The following is an 18,429-nucleotide window of genomic DNA, read 5'->3' as shown; positions in this document are numbered from 1 at the left end:
CCCTCCCTCTTTCAGCTGCGCCTCCACGGCCTGCTGCCTTTAGGGGAAGTGGGGAGGGACCCGGGAAGTGGGTGGGTGGGTGGGAAGAAAGGAAGGGGGCAGAAGAGGGGAAAGGAAAGAAAGCGGAAGAGTTAGCGAAGGAAGAGGAAACTTGCAGAAGTGAGGGGGGGGAGAGAAAGTCAAGACCGCAGGAAGGAGGACGGACACACGGACAGAGCGGAGGGTAAAGTTATTGAAGAAGGGGGAAGAGGGCTTTAAGGAAAGGGGAGGAGTCAGACAGGGAAGGGGCAAGGCGTTGAGATCAGGGGCTAGAGGAGGGATTCGGAAAGGGTGGGAGGCATTGGAGTAAGAGGGGAGGGCCCGAGAGGGAGGGGGAGGAGAGCGCAGCCAATACCCGACAGCTCCAGACCGGCTGCGGCTTACAACGCGGCAGCGGCGGCTGTGGGGCTGAGCAGGCAGGAGCAGGAGCAGCACCGGCAGGCAGGGAGCAGGCAGGCGGCTGCGCATCGACACCGCGGCCAAAACCAGCGGCAGGGCAGGGGGAGGCAGCACCGTCCACACCGAGCTCAAGATTGGAGAAAGGTACTGCGAGAGCGCGGCCTCCTATAGCGCTGTGCTCGCACCCCATCCCCTTACAGCGCTATGCCCGCTCTCCTGTCCATTCAAGTGTTGTACCTGCTCCCGTGTTTCTTACAGTGTTGTGCGAGCTCCCCTCCTGTCTTGTAGGGATGCACCCAAACTCCCACCTTATACAGCGTTGTACCGGCTTCCCTGACTCTTACAGCGCCCAGAAGCACCGCGCTCATACAACGCAATACCCGGGGCCGTCTTCCTAGAGCTGTAACTCTACCCGCACCTTTGTGCAGCGCTACACCCTTACACTGTGGAATAGTCATTGTGCCGCTTGTGCCTTTTACACCTTCTCTGACATTCCGCCTACTCATCTTACACATGACTTCGCTTTACGTAGTATTGTTTATGTTTACACGGCCGCCAGTGACCCGTGTGCCTGCCCACTCACAACCAGACTCGGTTAATAAACCCGTCTAGACTTGCAGGGCTCTTGTGGTTTGCACCGCTCTACTTGCCGATGGTACTCCTCCCCAGAGCCTGCTGTGGTGAGTTTTACACCTCTCTACGGTCGTGTGCCAGCACGTCCCCTGCACACTTTTCCAATTTCCACCTTGTTCACACACCACTCTGCATCACACAGGCATATATGTAGGTCTCTGGCCTTGACCTAGCTTCTTACCATGACTCCTCCCGCCCCCCCCCCCCTGCCGCAGACCCACTTCTGTACAACCTGTTCCTACCCCCGCCCCCCCTCCCCGCGCAGCCGCTACAGCGCCCAGAGGAAGGAGCCGTGTTTATCTCCCACCTCCCTGGCACCACACACGGGCTGCTACTGTGAGGAGAAAAGGTAAACAAGCCGCTCAGCTGACGTCTTTATCCGGACGGTCGGAGGTGGGGGGCACAAGGCCACATGAGTCAGACCACCGCTGCCAAGGGGGTGCCCTGAGCCCCTCTGCCGCAGCAGGCGTGGACCAGTTGTGGGGTTCCTCTCACAGTTCACCGTCTTCTGCCCTCTCCCCCGTGTGTAATGTTACCCCCACCAACCCCCACGTGCTGTTGGATCAGCAATTCAGACACAAAGCCGCCCTGCCCTGTCCCTGCTCCTGTCTACAGTTCCACACCGCCGCTAAGGCGCTTAGTCTGCCAAGCTGCTCAGCGAGCTGCACGCTGCAATCCCATTGTGCCAGCTCCGAGGGGCGCAGGCGTGCTCGTGTTTTGGTGCAGTAGTGTTGTCGTGTGAGTGTGAGCACGCTGGCTGGCCAGTGTCACGACGTGCGTGTTGCACGCAGCACTCGAAGAATAGCTCTAGTGCTGTGATCGAGGCTACAACGCTAGGTCCAATCATCTATCAGGTTTGGTTGGCTGTCGTCGGTTCCGCATCAGGTGTAGCGGCGCTGTACACAGGCGTCGAGCCAGCGTGCGTGAGTGCGCTCTCGGCTGTGATTAATAATTTACACTTGTCAATCTGATCCTAGTTTGACGTTTGGTAAGTCTAGAACACTGGCCTGGAACCCACCCGTGGCAGGCCTTTGCGTGAGATGACCGTGGGCAGGAATATTTTCATTCAGCCATCCTCACGGAAGGGCAATTGTATTATTATTTGTTTGCAGTTTTATATAGCGCGTACTAGACTCGAAGGTATTAGAGCGCTTTACACGAGCACCAGTTATGATACACAAGGATACATTCATTGTTTTTGTTTTGTTATGCTCAAGAGATTATATTATTTGCCCAAAATCACAGGCTGTTAGCCGACGCCAAAGACTGGAACCTGGTTGCCCAGTTACAAAGCAGCTCTGACCGTTACACCACATCCTTTGGGCACCTCCCAGGACTAGTGACTTTGCTAATGCTTCTCTGCAGAGAGGCCAATAATTGGATGACCATGTATTCTGAACACCTTTATGACCTACTGAGGGCACAGTGAGAGAACTTCGTGGTGTGTTATAAACACCTCGAAGAGACTCTGTTCAAAGAAGGCACTATACAAGCTCAATATGCATCAGGTTTTTTTTTTTTATAAACACAACACTGGAAATAATCAATCAATCCTATCATTTTTAAAGCGCACTACTTGTGAGGGTCTCAAGGGGTGCGGGGTGCTGCTACTGCTCGAAGAGCCAGGTCTTGAGTAGTCTTTTGAAAGTCAGTAGGTCTTGGGTCAGCCGTAGGTGGGTAAGGAGGGTGTTCCAGGTCTTGGCGGCGAGGTGGGAGAAAGATCTTCTGCCGGAAGTCGCTCTTTGGATGCGGGGTACTAGGGCGAGCGGAGCTGGCAGGTGGGGGTGTAGAAGCTAAGTCGTCTGAGGTACGCTGGCCTGGTATTGTGGAGTGCCTTGTGTATGTGGGTGAGGAGCTTGAAGGTTATCCTCTGGTTGACGGGGAGCCAGTACAGGTCTCTCAGGTGGGGTGTGATGTGGCTGCGGCGGGGGATGTCGAGGATCAGACGTGCAGAGGCGTTCTGGATGCGTTGCAGCCGTCTCAGGGGTTTGGCCGAAGCTCCTGCGTAGTGCGTTTCCGTAGTCCAACCTGCTGCTGACGAGGGCCTGGGTGACCGTTCTTCTCGTATCAGTGGGGATCCACTTGTAGATCCTGCGGAGCTTGCGGAGGGTGTTGAAGCAGGAGGAGGAGATGGCGTTGATCTGTTTCGCCATGGAGAGGGAGTCGAGGATGACCCCTAGGTTGTGTGCGTGGTTGTTGGGTGTTGGGGCTATTCTAAGTGCGGTCGGCCACCAGGAGTCGTCCCAGGCCGAAGGGGTGGATCAGAGGATGAGGACCTCCGTCTTGTCAGAGTTCAGCTTCAGACGGCTGTCCCTTATCCATTCAGCGACTGCCTTCATTCCTTCGTGGAGGTTGGTTTTGGCGGTGTGGGGGTCTTTGGTGAGGGAGAGGATTAGCTAGGTGCATCGGCGTAGGAGATAACATTGAGGTCGTGCTGTCGGGCGACGTGGGCGAGGGGTGCCATGTAGATGTTGAACAGCGTTGGGATGAGCCCTGGGGTACGCCGCAGATTATCTCGGTGGCATCGGAGCGGAAGGGGGGTAGGCGGACGCTCTGCGTTCTGCCGAAGAGAAAGGATGTGGTCCAGTCCAGGGCCTTCTCTTGGATCCCAGCGTCGTGGAGGCGTGATTATAGTGTGCGGTGGCAGACCGTGTCGAAGGCAGCTGATAGGTCCAGGAGGATAAAGGCCGCTGTATATCTGTTGTCTAGCAGGGTCCTGATGTCATCGGTAGCGGCGATGAGGGCAGTTTCGGTGCTGTTTGCTGCGGAACCCGGACTGGGACAGGTCCAGAATGCTGTTCTCCTCGAGGTAGCGGGTCTAACGCTTTTATGGAGTGCAAGATTAAGTAAAGCAGGGTGAAATATAAATGTGAACTAAATCGCCGGCAGGAATTACCGTAACATGTTTGTCATGCGATGTTCACAATCTGATCCGTGTATTTTCTTATAAAGTCTAGGACACGAATATAGGACCCGGTAGGGACCCCTTTGAATGCCCGTTTTAAATTACTACTGGGTCTGAGACCTGGACGGACCCATCCCACTTTAAGCTCTGAGTAGGACTTGACAGGTGGAACCAGAGATTGCATTCACCATAACGTGAATGCAAAGCAGCCATATGATCGGGCGTTCAGTCAAAACGACTCATTGAAAGCCCACACCCTTTGGAAACGCCCTCAAATGATTTTCCGAGAATGCATGTCCGTAACTAAGGTTAGAAGATGTCCGGCCAGGGGCCTGAGCACCATAGACGTGGCCTTGATTTCTGGTACGCTTGCAGCGGGCGGCCAGAAGTGGGTTCTTGCTGGAGATGCCCCCACACTCGCAGACCATCTTCGTATTTAAGGCGATAATTGGAAGGGACCTATCTTGTTGATGGAGTGACTTGGCCTCCATGAGGCCGTGGCCACACATGATAACCGATCACACGTTCTGTGTTTGTTATGCGAACTGTACTTGTAGAGCGCAACATTTCACTCCCAGAGGCGTCTCCCAGCACTTATGCTACAGTCTTGGAGAATGCCAACAAACACCTCTTAAAATGGCCCCCTTGCGCTGGAACAAGCTTCCATTTCGTATACGTCAATATTTAGAAAACTTTTTTAAAATACTGCTGTTTTCGGTTTAGTCTGTTAATCTGGTTATGAACTGAGCTGACTTGAGCTGAGATGCCCCTCCCGGGGTGAATTACGCGCATTACAAGTTAACCTAACAATAGCCATGTTTTCAGCAGTTTCTTAAGGGTTCCAAAATTCTGGCAGAAACCGATTTGAAATGGAAGCCTGTTCCAATGGCGAGGGGCTTGGTAGGAAAAGGATTGTGCGCCGTTTCGTGTCGTATGTAGGCCTGGGCGGTAAATTCCGTTCCGCTTGCGGAATTTGCGGAATTTGGGTAATTTTGCGTTCCGCGCAGAACGCGAAATTGCCCAAAAAACTGCGTTCCGCGACTTCGCGAAATTTTTTGCTTGTTCGCGTTCTCAATATGCGTGTTCGAGATATTTCACCCCGAGCACGCAAACAGTGATCGCGAACAGGAAAAAAGTATCGCGAGCAAGCAATTCCGCGTGTTCGCGGAATTTCTGCGTGTTCGCGGAGATTTTTTGCCGTTTCGCGGAGATTTGCGTAACGCGATTACGCAAATTCCGCCCACCCCTAGTCGTATGGGTACACCACAGGGTTAGCAGTGCCTTGTCCAAAGACCTCAGTAACCTGGAGTGTCTCAAGCAGAGGTAGATGGGACCAATCCCAAACAGTGCTCTGTACGTGTTTCAAGGAGTTTAAATAAACTGCACTTCTTACCGGGTACGCAATGCAAGGTGTTTTGTACCACCTGTAATTTAGACAAGAGGGTGTCCCCGGTACCAGAAGTGTGTGTTCGTAGTCCAAGTGACTAGTTCCGAGCACTGCTTTAAATGGAAAAATAGAAGTAGGAGTATCTGCTTGTTTCTAAGTGCCGGTACTCTTCCTCTCAAAATAAAAAAGTGCCGGTACGCCGTACCGGACAGTACCGGCCCATTTAAAGCACTGGTTAGGTGGGCCTGGACCATCATTTTCCTGTGGCTTGTAGGAAGCCACGAGAGCGCTCTTGACCACTCACAGGATGCAAGGAGGTGCCACAGATCGAGTTCTCTCGTTCCCTCACAGCGAGATTATCCTCCACCCAAAAAAAAAGATTTCCCCTAAACAGAATGCAGCAATATAATATGCAAAAAACATGCATTGTAGCTTTCGTGGTCAAGTCCTTGTGTACAAGGTATTGGGTGACCCTGGAGGGCTTCTCATGGCTTTACGTGACTAAAGTGTGAGCACAAAGTGTCCCCTAATGCCACCCGGCCAGCACGGTGGTCAGTGGGTCCCCTGCTGTTCTGTAGTGTTTGTGGGTGTAATCTAATCCCCATGATTTTTTTTTTCTATTGGGCCACATGTTCAATTTTACAGCACCCTGATCCAAATATATTGATAAAAAGCCATTTGTTTTACATGCACTTCTGAAGAGAAGTGCATGAACAGAGATGTTTTAAGGCATGGGCAAAGTGGGCTCTGGCCCAGGGCCCCAGCCTTTCAGGGGGACCCCTGAAAAAGCCAGCTATGTTCTGTAGAGTCTTGCACTGCTGACTTTGAATAATTTTTGAACAGATTGTTGGAAATAGAGTTTTTCTAACATTTATTTTTAATGTGTGAGAGCCTAATACAGACAAAATGTGTTTATGTTCCATGCAACATCCATATAAAAAGTTTCTTTTAGATCAATAAAGGACCTCATATATGAGAAATGGGAGGGTGTGACAGAGAATATTTGCATTAATATTAGTTACCTGCTGCTGTGTTACAAGACTGAAAACACACATCACTATCCCTGAAAATCAGATGCGCGCACACACATTTAGAATGTGACCAAAGAGGGCATGAAAGAGCTGGAACTGGATCATAAAATCAAAGCTGTTTCAAACAGGGGCCCACCAAAATATATTTGGCCCAGGGCCCCCAAAATCCTTAAAACGTCCCTGTGCCTGAAATATAACTTTGTGGATTGGAATTGTGCCCAGAAGCCGTGTGAGTGATCGGTTCATCTGTGAATAAGGTGAATCCTGCCTGCTTTCGCCATTCTACCCACGCAGAGTGCCCGGTCTACGGGTTACGACACCTTATCGACGACTAAACAAGCTGAGGTCCTTTCTGGCAGCGATTCTCGCATCGCCAGAGTATTCCCCATGGTGGGCCTCAAGGCACGATGGTTTTGTATCTTTCAGAAATAGGGTTTCATCCGTAGGAGGAGATGGTGAAGTCGTTCCCTCTATGCTCTTAAAGGCAGGTGCGAGCATATCTCTTTCCGGGCACCAAACAGAGTTTAAGCAGGATGTTCAAAAGTCTCCTTTGAAAACTGTTTCCACAGTGTTACGGGATTGTATGCATAGGTGACTGGGTTAGCTTGAGAATTTGCTACACATATATCTCAATTAGATTAATTTGTCTGATTTAGAAACAGTTCCACTGGAATTATGCGGCAGGGTAGATTACATTATGCAAAAAAGGGCAAAATATGTTTTGTGTTGGTATTGCTTGATTATGTTGTCATTTTTACGCTTTAATACTGTGCGGGCAAAGGTTTCACATTAGTATCAGTTTAACATCCAAATACAGCAAAAAGCAGCTGATGGGGGACCAGTCAAAGTTTGCCAAGGGCATTCCACTTGCCGTTTTTAGTGACTTTTGATCCTTTTGACCAAGAAACAACTTTTTTGTTAAAGTCTACAGATTATGCAGCAGGTGATTGATAATGTGGCACATCCTTAAATATGAGGAAAATGCAGCAGCCTCAAAATCTCGTAATTCCAGTGCGCCTGTTTATAACCTGCCCATATCTGCAGTGGAGAGGAGAGAGAGCTGTAATGGTAACTCACGTATAAATGTAATGGCCAGGCGCAGGAAAAGCAAGTGAAGAATCTACAGTTGAAGTAAATGAATTGAAGTAAATTAACAGGATGCAGAGGAGCCAATAGGAAGTAAAAAAAACTTCTTAAAAGTCGGGGTCTATTGAGCAGGCGAGTGGTGAAATACAGAAAAAACACGGACTAAGGTATCAAGTGCATACACAGACAAAATTGAACACTGCCAGAGAAATTCGATTCTTGTGAAAAATCGAAGGAAGTGCTTTGGACTCCTTTGAAAAATCGTTTGAAAAGACAATCCTCAAACAATAGGAGTGTCCTACACAAAAAATTCAAACTCTGAGGAAGACCTTCTTTGAATCCTCCTGGTCCCCACACGAAGGTCGAAACGCGTCGGCACACCCCTCACAACCACTCCACAAGGCCAAGAGTATTGCCATTTGTTAATAACAAAAAAGACTACCAACCGTTCAGTTTAACCAACAAACTGTGGTGTAAACTAATATAAAATGAACTGAGGTGTTCTGACCTTTTCTCACCAGTTTGGACCATGTATTGATTTAATATCGAGGAAAAGTAGTGTATTTTCCCAATATATGTTTATAGTGAAGTAGGACCCTATGGTTTCACTACATTGTCCTTAAAAGTGTTGTGGCATTTATGAATTGATTTTTTTCATGCACTGTAATTAGAATATTTTTCGTTTTATAATTATGCACAAATATGTAAATTTATGACAAGAAAGGAATGTATTTCAATCTTGTTACAAAATAGAAAAACAAAAAAAGTTATTTTGAAGTAAATTCGCATTGATGAAATGTTTAAATAGAATATTGAATATTATTTGACTCATTGATGTTTTGCTTGTTGACCCACAAATGCGAGCAGATATAAGGTACATAGTTCATATATTTGAACATAAACCTAGGTAAAGAACTTCTACCTATGTTTTAAATAGAAAACATTTAATTGATGGTCATAGAGGCAGTATTCAATTGTACTACCACATCTGCAGGGTAGTCACTGAGCGGTTTACCTTTAAGTATCAACATACTTATAACATAACTGAATCTGGGTAAAAAGTGTAATTGTGCATTTCATGTGGCATGTCTTATTTGGTGTATCTTTAACCTTTCATTCTTAAGTAGGTGGCGGGGGGGGGGTGCTCTTGTTAACGCAGTACTTTAACGCCTGCCCATTCACCAAGTTTACTGTCACAAGGCTGCTTGACTACCCATATTTTGGGATAGACTGACCAGTTACATAGAAGAAAGGTATAATTTACCTCCGGCTGGTGGACATGCCTGGAATTGATGAAAGGAATCCCTCGATGGTCATGTAACACCAGGGCCTGGTCCACGATCAGGTACATGGCTCAGTTGTGTGCTGGTGTGGACCCTCTTGTGTGCTCAACTCTGACCAGGGCTGTGTGCCAGATTATCAGAAAAAACTTGTCCATAGAGACTGCTCATGCTCAGCAACTTGCCGCGTGACCTACAGACACAGCGGCTACTGCTGTTGTTTCTCTGCAGGGGGTCGTGTAACCACTGAGGTGCCCTGTTAGTGAGCTGGGTGCTGCACTTGCATTTACCCTCAGCATGGTCCTTTGAGACCCCCTCCAGGGGCTGGGTGTGGGGAGCTCCTGCCATCTTGTTGCTTTCTTTGCCGGAGCCCAGGGGCCTTTCTATGAGGGGGTGTGGTGGGGGTGCAGCTGGGGCTCTGAAGTTTCAAAGGCAAGCTGACCAGATCAGCCATGCGTTAAGATTTTGACATGTTACTGAAGTGTGGCATCGGTAGCACCCTACAAACATCGGAGACTTCGGTGAAGAGGCGGGCCAGGCTGATTGTCTTTGATGGACCACATATCTGTACCCAGATTTTTGTCTTTATTCAGAAGATCCCAATGAAGCTACCCAATCAATTCAATCTAGGATTAGAAATGTTGAAATGGAAAGTATTACAAATGCCTTATGACGTGTGGAGGTGGTGGCTCACAATTTGACAACTTATTACAGTCTATCTCCATCAAGCTATGACACTGATTTGATTTACGGAGGATCAGGTTCCTCCATATGTGACAACTGAGTTATAGGCAATACTTAATTTGTAAAATATGAAGTCCAGGTGCTCAAATTTTTGTAGGAGTCCACACCCACTTCCTCCGGCTCCACTCACTTTTTCCACTGACTCTACCCATTTACTCTATTGGCTTCACCCACATCCTCAACTGGCTCTGCGAAGGCCAGAAGTAATACCCAATCTGAATTTCAGCAGAACGCGTTGATCAAATCAAGGTAAACCCGCATAAGAGACTGGATGTCATAACTTTTGGTACCAAAGATAATGAACTTTTTATGACCATGAAAGGCCTGACTCTAAAGTATTGCTGAAATGACTATCTCCCCAGGCTTGATCTTCAAATAACACCCTAATCTGCCCCGGCCGGACCCGTCTATTAATAGAAGAGAGCACCACACCATACACTCCTCAAGTCTTTTGCTCCGAGAATTTGGGGAATTTGCATCCCACCGATATAAGTACATAGTGTTGCCAAAGAATATGACCTAATAGAGCTCAGGGGTACGAGCCCGCTATGAAGGCATCTAGCACATGAAGGATATATTGGGCTCTGCTAGATGCACATTATGCACCTCTATGGCATATCAACTGCATGTAACTGATTATGCACTTCATTCAGTCCAATATGAATGTCTAAAACCTCTTATTATATGCATAGAGCAGGTCTCTAAAAATGTGCATATACATAAGCTCATGTAAAATGCAATGTTACAGATATGCATATAGTAAACAATGCCCACCCTTTGTATTTGCACAGTATGTAATGCTGTGGTATGGTATCTGAAAAGTACACTCTTAAGTGTAGATGACTTGGGCGTAACAGCGCATATAATGGAGGTCTGCAAACTGCGCATACCCGAGTCAGAAATGTCCAATTGTGCAGGCTTCTGTTTTGTTGGCCTGTTATATATGTCCAGTTGTGAAAGCTTCTGGCATAGGCACATCCTATGGGCAGCTGATATTTGCGTATTATTAGAAGCCTTTAGCATGTTCATATTATCTGGCCAGCTGTTAGCCCAGTGCTTCAAATCTGGGGCCAATGCATATTTTGTGGACAATGAGTGCCCAGTAGTGCAGGCTTCAGGCATGTGCGCGTTATGTGATCAAGGCACACTTGTCCACATTTTTAATGTTTACATCTAACATTCAGGGATAGTGACTTGTGTTTTCAATATTGAACACAGCAGCAGCGCACTAATATTGCTGCAAATAATCTCTGCGACCCCCCCTCCCATTTCTCATGTGAGAGGTGCTGTTGATCTAAAAAAACATTTTTATGGATGTTGCATGAAACCTAAACGCAGTATGTCTCTGCAAAATGTCTTATAGATTCTCACATATCACCCACATCAAAAAGGAAAACTGTCTTTAAAACAATTTTTTAAAGAATCAGTCCAGGTAATCGGGGAAAGACTCTGCAGAACAGATCTGGCTTTATAAGGAGGCCCCCTGAAAGGCCAGGGCCAGAGCCCACTTTGCCCATGCCGTAAAAACTCTCTGCTGCTTGGTACGCCAAGGGTGTCCTACTCTGTAGGTCCAGTTCTGCTGAAAGATCTTCAATGACGTGCACCGGAAAGGGTACCTGAAAGCACAAGTAATGTTGGGGGATCCACAGATGTGTACAGCTAAACAGGAACCCAAATGGAGGGGGAAACTGAATTAAAAAGATTCAAAAAGGGATGGAATGGAAAAAAGGAAAACCTAATGGGTGGAAGCGAACGAGGTAGGAGCATAGACTGCGAATAGAGATAGAGAGAAGACAGAGGCTGAAAGAGAGACAAACATGAAGAGGAGAAAGAAATTGCGGCAATGAGATGGATGAAGAGAGAGCGAGTGCTATCGAAGGGTGCGATCAAAAGAGGAAGAGGGTCTAAAAAGAGGGAAATGGAGTACATCTGTTGGAAAAAAAAAAAATCCCTTTGAGCCCAATGGGCGTTGCGCGCCTGGGCGTATACACAGTAACGGAGGCGGAAAGATCTTTATATTTTTGCCAATAACATTTATTGTAAAGAATGGTGATTTCCTCTTTGCTCTGGTGGAATACTGGTTAAAAGTAAACAATGATGCTCATGACATGGTGCACTCTGGTTTTGTATGGAGCCAAAGTTGATGGCAGATCACTTGATGATTTGCCTTTTTTTGCAGGGAAAAGGCATCCCCATGGAAACCAAGTTACTTTACTGGTGGTGTTATAAATCCATCTAACGGGACACAGTTGTGTATTTACTTGATGGCGCTACGTCATTGGGGAAATGGAAATCCAGTCATGTGCTTTTTAGTAAACTGTGTAATACCTTTTTAGTACAGTGGACATAATGAAAGTAAACCAAGCCTACAGATCCCAGAATGCAGTGGGATGTTAAAAGAAAATGCAAGGTGAGAGTGCTCTCTCGAAAGTTACAAGCAGTCAAACAAATCCCCTAGAGATGGACCACGCATGGAGCTGTGTGAACGCCTCGGCCATGCTTCCAGCAGGGTCTGTGGTGGGCAGCCTGAAAGAACCCAGGTTTGTTCGGCCAGCTGTTCGTAATGGACCCAGCTGCCCACCTTTCCAAAATTCAGAACTGGGGAATGAGACACGATAAGTTTGGGAAACATTTCTAAAGTGGTGACCGTTGCTGAGGAAACCACTTTCATAGTAACTACACCGGACACTGTAAAGCCGCTGTTTGTTCATTCTGGAGCCTGTTTCCTGACCAAAACGTGGACGTGGTTGTGCGTAGAATTGATTAAATGCGCCTTGTGATGAGGGCGGGTTCATGAAGCCGATCCCAAGACACGTTTTTGACGTACTAGATTGCACGAGCGTCTAGCAAATGTGTTAATTGTTTAATACAATGTAATAATATATTTTTTAATGGATTAAGTTCAAACTTTAACTGCATTACTGACAGGGTTTATCGTTTGGTAATTTACATCCTCATGTCACAGACACTGCAGTCTCCAGCGTTCCCTTTTCAAGAACACTCCACCGCCTCTATCCCTGTTGGTTTCACTTTCTCTTCATATTTCTAAAGCCCTACCTACCACTCGGGGTGCTTTTTCAGATGTCTGCAAAATACAGTAAAAGATCGCAACACGTTGCGGGTCAAGCAATGGCCGAGCGCAGGCCGCTGGAAGCCTGGTTGCTGTAGTAACACTCGGCCACAGATGTAGTGTCCTGAGAAATGGGGCACTAGGACCCCGAGGAGGGCAGAGGGCAGGAGAGGTCACCGGACACCAGTTCCGGTCAAGGGGTGAGGGGCAGACCACAGGAAGCAAGGGACGAGGCAGGACGTGCAGAATGCTGGCTGCAGATACACAACGATACAATAAAGAATAGAAGCTGACCTGGCTGTGTGGTGGTTATTGCTGAGACGCGACGCGACGCGAAAACTGGCGACGAGGCGGGATCGAAATCCACGCGTCGCGGTGACTGTCGGAGCCCACCCGGTCGCGGAACAAAATTCGGAGCCAGGAGCCCACCCTGGTCCGAAGCGCCAGCAGAAGAAAACATCGTTGCGGGAGCCCACCCCGGCGCTGCTAACAGAAGTAAGAGCAGCGCGTTAGTGAAACTGAAGGAAAGATCAAGATCCCTCCCGTGCGTGAGCTTTAACGAACTCTCGCGAGAGGAGGCGGCCATCTTAAAGTCAGGCGAATTGAGCCAATCAGCGCCCAAGATAGACGGCGGCCATTTTGAAGGGTCAGGCAAAGTCCCGAACAGCGCGAAATCGCGCGAGAGTGCGGCGACCATCTTGGAGTCAGGCGAATTGGGCCAATAGGAGCACAGGAAGGCCGGGAGGCCATTTTAGAGTCAGGCAAAAAAGGAAAATAGACGAAAAACGGTCCAAATAAGGAGAAAACGATAAGAAAAAGGTGCCAAAGAAAGAAAAAAGCACCAGAAGAACAAGAAGGAAGAAGAAAGAAGGAAATAAGTACATAAATAAAACAAAGAAAGGAAGAATATGGGTGACGAAGAAACAAGGAGCACACAAGCTGTGTTCCGCAGGCCACTGCCATTTAACATATCGGAACCACAAGCAGGCATCAGATGGGAGAGATGGCTACGACAATTTGAACGATACATGCGCGCGACGGACGTCGCAGAGAGCAAACAATTAGATCTGCTGGTCAACCTTGCGGGAGACGAAATAGAAGACTTAATGATGACACTACCAAGTGAAAAAACGGCAGATTACAAAGGCGCGAAAGCGTGCCTCACAGAGAAGTTCGACCCCCAACGCAACATCGATTTTGAAAGGTACACGTTCCACACAGCATGCCAGCAACTAGAAGAGAGCATGGATGATTTCGCGACAAGGTTGCGGAAGTTGGTGACATACTGCGAATTCGATAAATTCGACAACGAAGAAGCAATACGAACGCGTCTCATCGTAGGGTGTTTGTCAGTAGAGTTCAGAGCACGCATCCTAAAAGAACCAACAACACTTGAGAAAATACTGACGATGGCCCGCACAGAAGCACGGGCCACGCAACATGCCAAACAAATACAAATTGGAAAAGAAAAGGGAGAAGCGATGGCACATCGGATGACGAACATTTCAAAAGGAACGACAACAGGGAGCAACAACATCACAGGAAACAAGCGGTCACCTGCTACAGATGCGGCCTTGACTTCCCACACGTTGGCACCTGCCCAGCAATGGGCCAGAAATGCAGAAAATGCAATAGGGACAATCACTTCGCAAGCACCTGCATGAGCAGGCAATTTAGGAACGAGAGGGGACGAACAGCAAGACAAGGGACAACAGGCACCAGACACGCCAGACATATGGAGACAGCAGAGAGAGGCTCGTCGGAAGAGTCGGATGAACAGACGACGGCTGGGAGAGAAGCACGGCTATACCTCATGTCCGACACACCCAAAGAAGGAAGACAGCAGGAACACATCCAGCTGGTGGAGAAACAGCAAATAAAAAAGACGGCCACAGTAGACATCGACGTCGGGCGCCACAGAACAAAATTTGTGCTAGACAGTGGTGCCACATGCAACATAATGTGCATGTCCGAGTACGTGAAAATGAGAACAAGGCCAACGCTATCGCCATCAACAGTAGATGTGTTCACGTGGGGATCAAAGACACCAGTAGAAAACATGGGCAAGTTCACTGAGACGCTAACATATCAGGACGTGACGCTACAGGAAGAAATACATGTGCTGAAAGGGGACATCCCAGCGCCCTGCCTGCTGAGTAACGTGACGGCACAAGTCATGGGGCTGTTGGCGATGACGTACCACATGACAGAAAAAGAAAACATACTGCAAGAATATCAAGAAATACTGCAGGGACTGGGGAAGCTAAAAGACAAACAGGTCACCCTACACATAAATGAGGCGGTGAGACCAGTGGCACAGCATCACAGGAGAGTGCCGATTCACCTACAACCGCAAGTGGAGGAAGAAATAAACAACCTACTGCAGCAAGACATAATTGAGCCTGCAGACGGGCCAACACCGTGGGTATCACCGATTGTGGCAGTCCCGAAGAAAAATACTTCCAAAATAAGGATCTGTGTGGACATGAGAATACCGAACACTGCAATATCGAGAGAACGTCATCCAGGACCTCATCTGAACGACATGATCAGCAGGCTGACAGGGGCATGCCGATTCTCAAAGCTAGATCTATGCAAAGGGTATCACCAACTAGAGCTGGACCCACAGTCGAGGTACATAACAACATTCTCCACACACCTAGGACTATTCAGATACAAACGGCTCAGTTTTGGTATCTCGTCAGCGGCCGAAATATTTCAGGAGACAATAAGACAGGTGATACGACCAGTACACAACAGTTTCAATTACAGTGACGACATCCTAGTGTTTGGGAAATCGGACGGAGAACATGACAGCGCCTTAAGGCAAGTGTGCAAACAACTAAAGCAGGCTGGACTAACACTAAATGGAGAGAAGTGCGAGCTAGGGAGAACAGAACTGATTTTCTTCGGACACATATTCTCGGAAAAAGGGATGAGGCCTGATCCCAGCAAAGTGGAAACGCTAAAGAAGACAAAGCCACCGTCAGATGTGGCAGAAATAAGGTCATTCCTAGGCCTGGCAAGCTACTGTGCCCGATACATACAAGACTTTGCCACAGTGAGCACGCCGCTGAGAGAGCTAACGAAACAGGGCCAGAAATTTGTCTGGTCTCAAGAATGCAATGAGTCGTTCGAAGAGATAAGGAAGGCTGTGATGACGGTGGAGCACCTCGCATACTTCGACCCTCGGCTCTGCACCGAGCTGACGGTTGATGCCAGCCCAGTGGGGTTGGGTGCAATATTAGCACAACACCTGCCGGGAAAGGAGTCACCAAGGAAGATTGTCTCATACGCCAGCAAAAGCTTGACAGACATTGAGAAGGCGTACTCCCAGCCGGAGAAAGAAAGCTTGGCGGTGGTATGGGCATGCGAGCATTACCACATGTTTGTGTACGGAAAGCCATTCACCATCATCACAGACCACCAAGCACTAGTAACAATTTACGGCAACCCAGCAGCAAAGATGCCGCCTCGCATTGAGCGCTGGGGCATCAGACTAATGGACTACGACTTCAAAATTATACACAAACCTGGGAAAGAGCAGAATCCAGCCGACTACATGTCACGGCATCCGCTGCCACATGCAGAAAAAAAGGCCTCAATGGCCGAGGAATACTTAAACTTCGTGCTAAAGCAAAGCACGCCGGCACCAGTAACTCTCACAGAGATAGAGAGAGAAACGGAAAGAGATGACACACTCCGAGCGGCCAGAGAAACGACGAGACAGCAAAGATGGAGACATATAAACAACAACTGCACATGGAAGGGAGGAGTACAAAAGGAGGAGATGCTGGCCCTACAGAAAATAAGTGGGGAGCTCTCGGAGACAAACAGCGGAATCGTAATGAGGGGCACCAGGATAGTCATTCCAAGTTCACTACGACGCCAAGTGGTCAGCATTGCACACGAGTCACACAGGGGCATTGTGGCGACAAAAAAACTGCTGAGAGAAAAGGTCTGGTTCCCGGGGTTAGATCGTCTAGTCGAAGATACGATCGCGGCCTGTCACCTCTGTCAAACGACGGGTCCGCCTGCAAGAAAAGAACCACTGCAAATGTCGGAACTACCAAGAGCAGTATGGACAACAATGGCCGCTGATTTCTTTGGACCTCTAGACGCGGGAACTTACCTACTGGTCATAATGGATGAATACTCCAGATTCCCGATTGTGCGATCAGTCTCCTCAACGTCAGCAGCCGCAACGCTACCTGTTCTAGACGACATATTCGCAGCCTGGGGCTCGCCGGAGACGTTGAAAACGGATAATGGCCCTCCGTTCTCAGGAGAGGAATTCCGAAGGTTCATGGCTTACCTCGGAATACAGCACAGAAAGGTAACACCACTATGGCCGCAAGCAAACGGCATGGTCGAAAGATTTATAGGAAACATCAAGAAGGCAGTTCAGAGGGCGAAACTGTCGCAGATTTCCCTAGGCCAAGCACTATGCCAAATGCTGAGGGATTACAGAAACACGCCTCATGGATCGACAGGGAAATGCCCGGCGGAGTTAGTACTAGGTAGGACAAGCAGAACAAGGCTGCCGCAGATAGAAGGACCGGCCGCGCCGGGGCACGAAGGCGTGGCAGCAAAAGATGAGGCAGCCAAGAAGAGAATAAAGGAATATGCTGATGGAAGACGACATGCCATCAAATCACACCTCCATGAAGGAGATACTGTCATTGTACGACAGAGACAACAACAGAAGTCGGACAGTGCATTCGCCCAAGACCCATTGACGATAACACAAGTGAAAGGAACAATGATAACAGCAGAGTCAGACAGCAGGCGAATAACAAGGAACAGCTCACACTTCAAAGGCTTGAAAGAAGAAAAAGAGGAAGAGCACGTGACGGGCACCGAAGGGATAACAACAACAAGGGAGTGCAATGGAGCAGGTGTCGCAGAAGCAACAAGGCCAAAGGAGGGCCAAGGACAGGTGGAGAGGCCAAGAAGAGACATTGTGAGACTGAAGAGACTAATAGAAGAAATGTGAAATGCCGCTCTAGGCAGCATCTCACGGGTCACATCAGTCGACAGTTCACATCCTGCAACTGACTACAAAAGAGACTGTCCCATTTTATTACTAACGAATGCTACTGTCGTAATGCCTTTGTGACAAAGGGGGGAGATGTAGTGTCCTGAGAAATGGGGCACTAGGACCCCGAGGAGGGCAGAGGGCAGGAGAGGTCACCGGACACCAGTTCCGGTCAAGGGGTGAGGGGCAGACCACAGGAAGCAAGGGACGAGGCAGGACGTGCAGCATGCTGGCTGCAGATACACAACGATACAATAAAGAATAGAAGCTGACCTGGCTGTGTGGTGGTTATTGCTGAGACGCGACGCGACGCGAAAACATCCTTTACCGTCACTCGGGTAGCCCGGCAGGCAGGATTGTAGGGCCGGTCACCTGCAGTGGAACTGGCAAACGAGCCTACACTACTTCACTTAAAAAGAAGAGCAAGAAATGAGAGGTTGCACTACAACGGGCACGTTCCTCCACCATTAAACAAGACATACTTACTTCACACTATTAGTGCATGTTATGAAAATTAAATAATTACTTACAGCCTTTTGGGTTTTAAAACTTTTAATGAAAGGCCTGCTGCTGCGCGACCCGCTGCTTGCGTCGACTGATTAGCGCTGCAGCTGCGCGTACGATGGGGCGGGCGAAAAGTGGGCACACGAATCGGCATTGGTTCGACTCGAGAGGAAACGCTTGACTGTTCCGCGCCAAGGGGGCCGGGCTAATAGTCCATGTTCAAGCAGTCAATGGTAGCGCACTAGCATTATGACGGCTGTTTTAGGCTGAGGCAGGGACCTCACCCAGGCAGTTTTGGGCCGTGTGTGCCACC

General features: G+C 48.5%; 1 protein-coding gene across 3 annotated transcripts in view; it reads left to right on the top strand.

Moving 5' to 3' along the window:
* The first annotated feature begins 97 nt into the window (after positions 1 to 97).
* The window catches only part of SMOX (spermine oxidase), a 169,309-nt gene continuing 150,977 nt past the window's right edge, over positions 98 to 18,429 (top strand). The window contains exon 1 of one of the 3 annotated variants that reach the window (XM_085642666.1): positions 98 to 223. The gene's annotated coding sequence lies outside the window, so the exon portion shown is untranslated. Of the gene's footprint in view, positions 224 to 316; positions 583 to 18,429 lie in introns of those variants that run through there. The other 2 variants (XM_085642665.1, XM_085642667.1) reach the window with 2 other exon arrangements.

The sequence above is a fragment of the Triturus cristatus genome, chromosome 2_2 (genome assembly GCF_964204655.1).
Source record: "Triturus cristatus chromosome 2_2, aTriCri1.1, whole genome shotgun sequence".
Lineage (NCBI taxonomy): Eukaryota > Metazoa > Chordata > Amphibia > Caudata > Salamandridae > Triturus > Triturus cristatus.
This window is presented reverse-complemented; position numbering and strand designations above follow the sequence as displayed.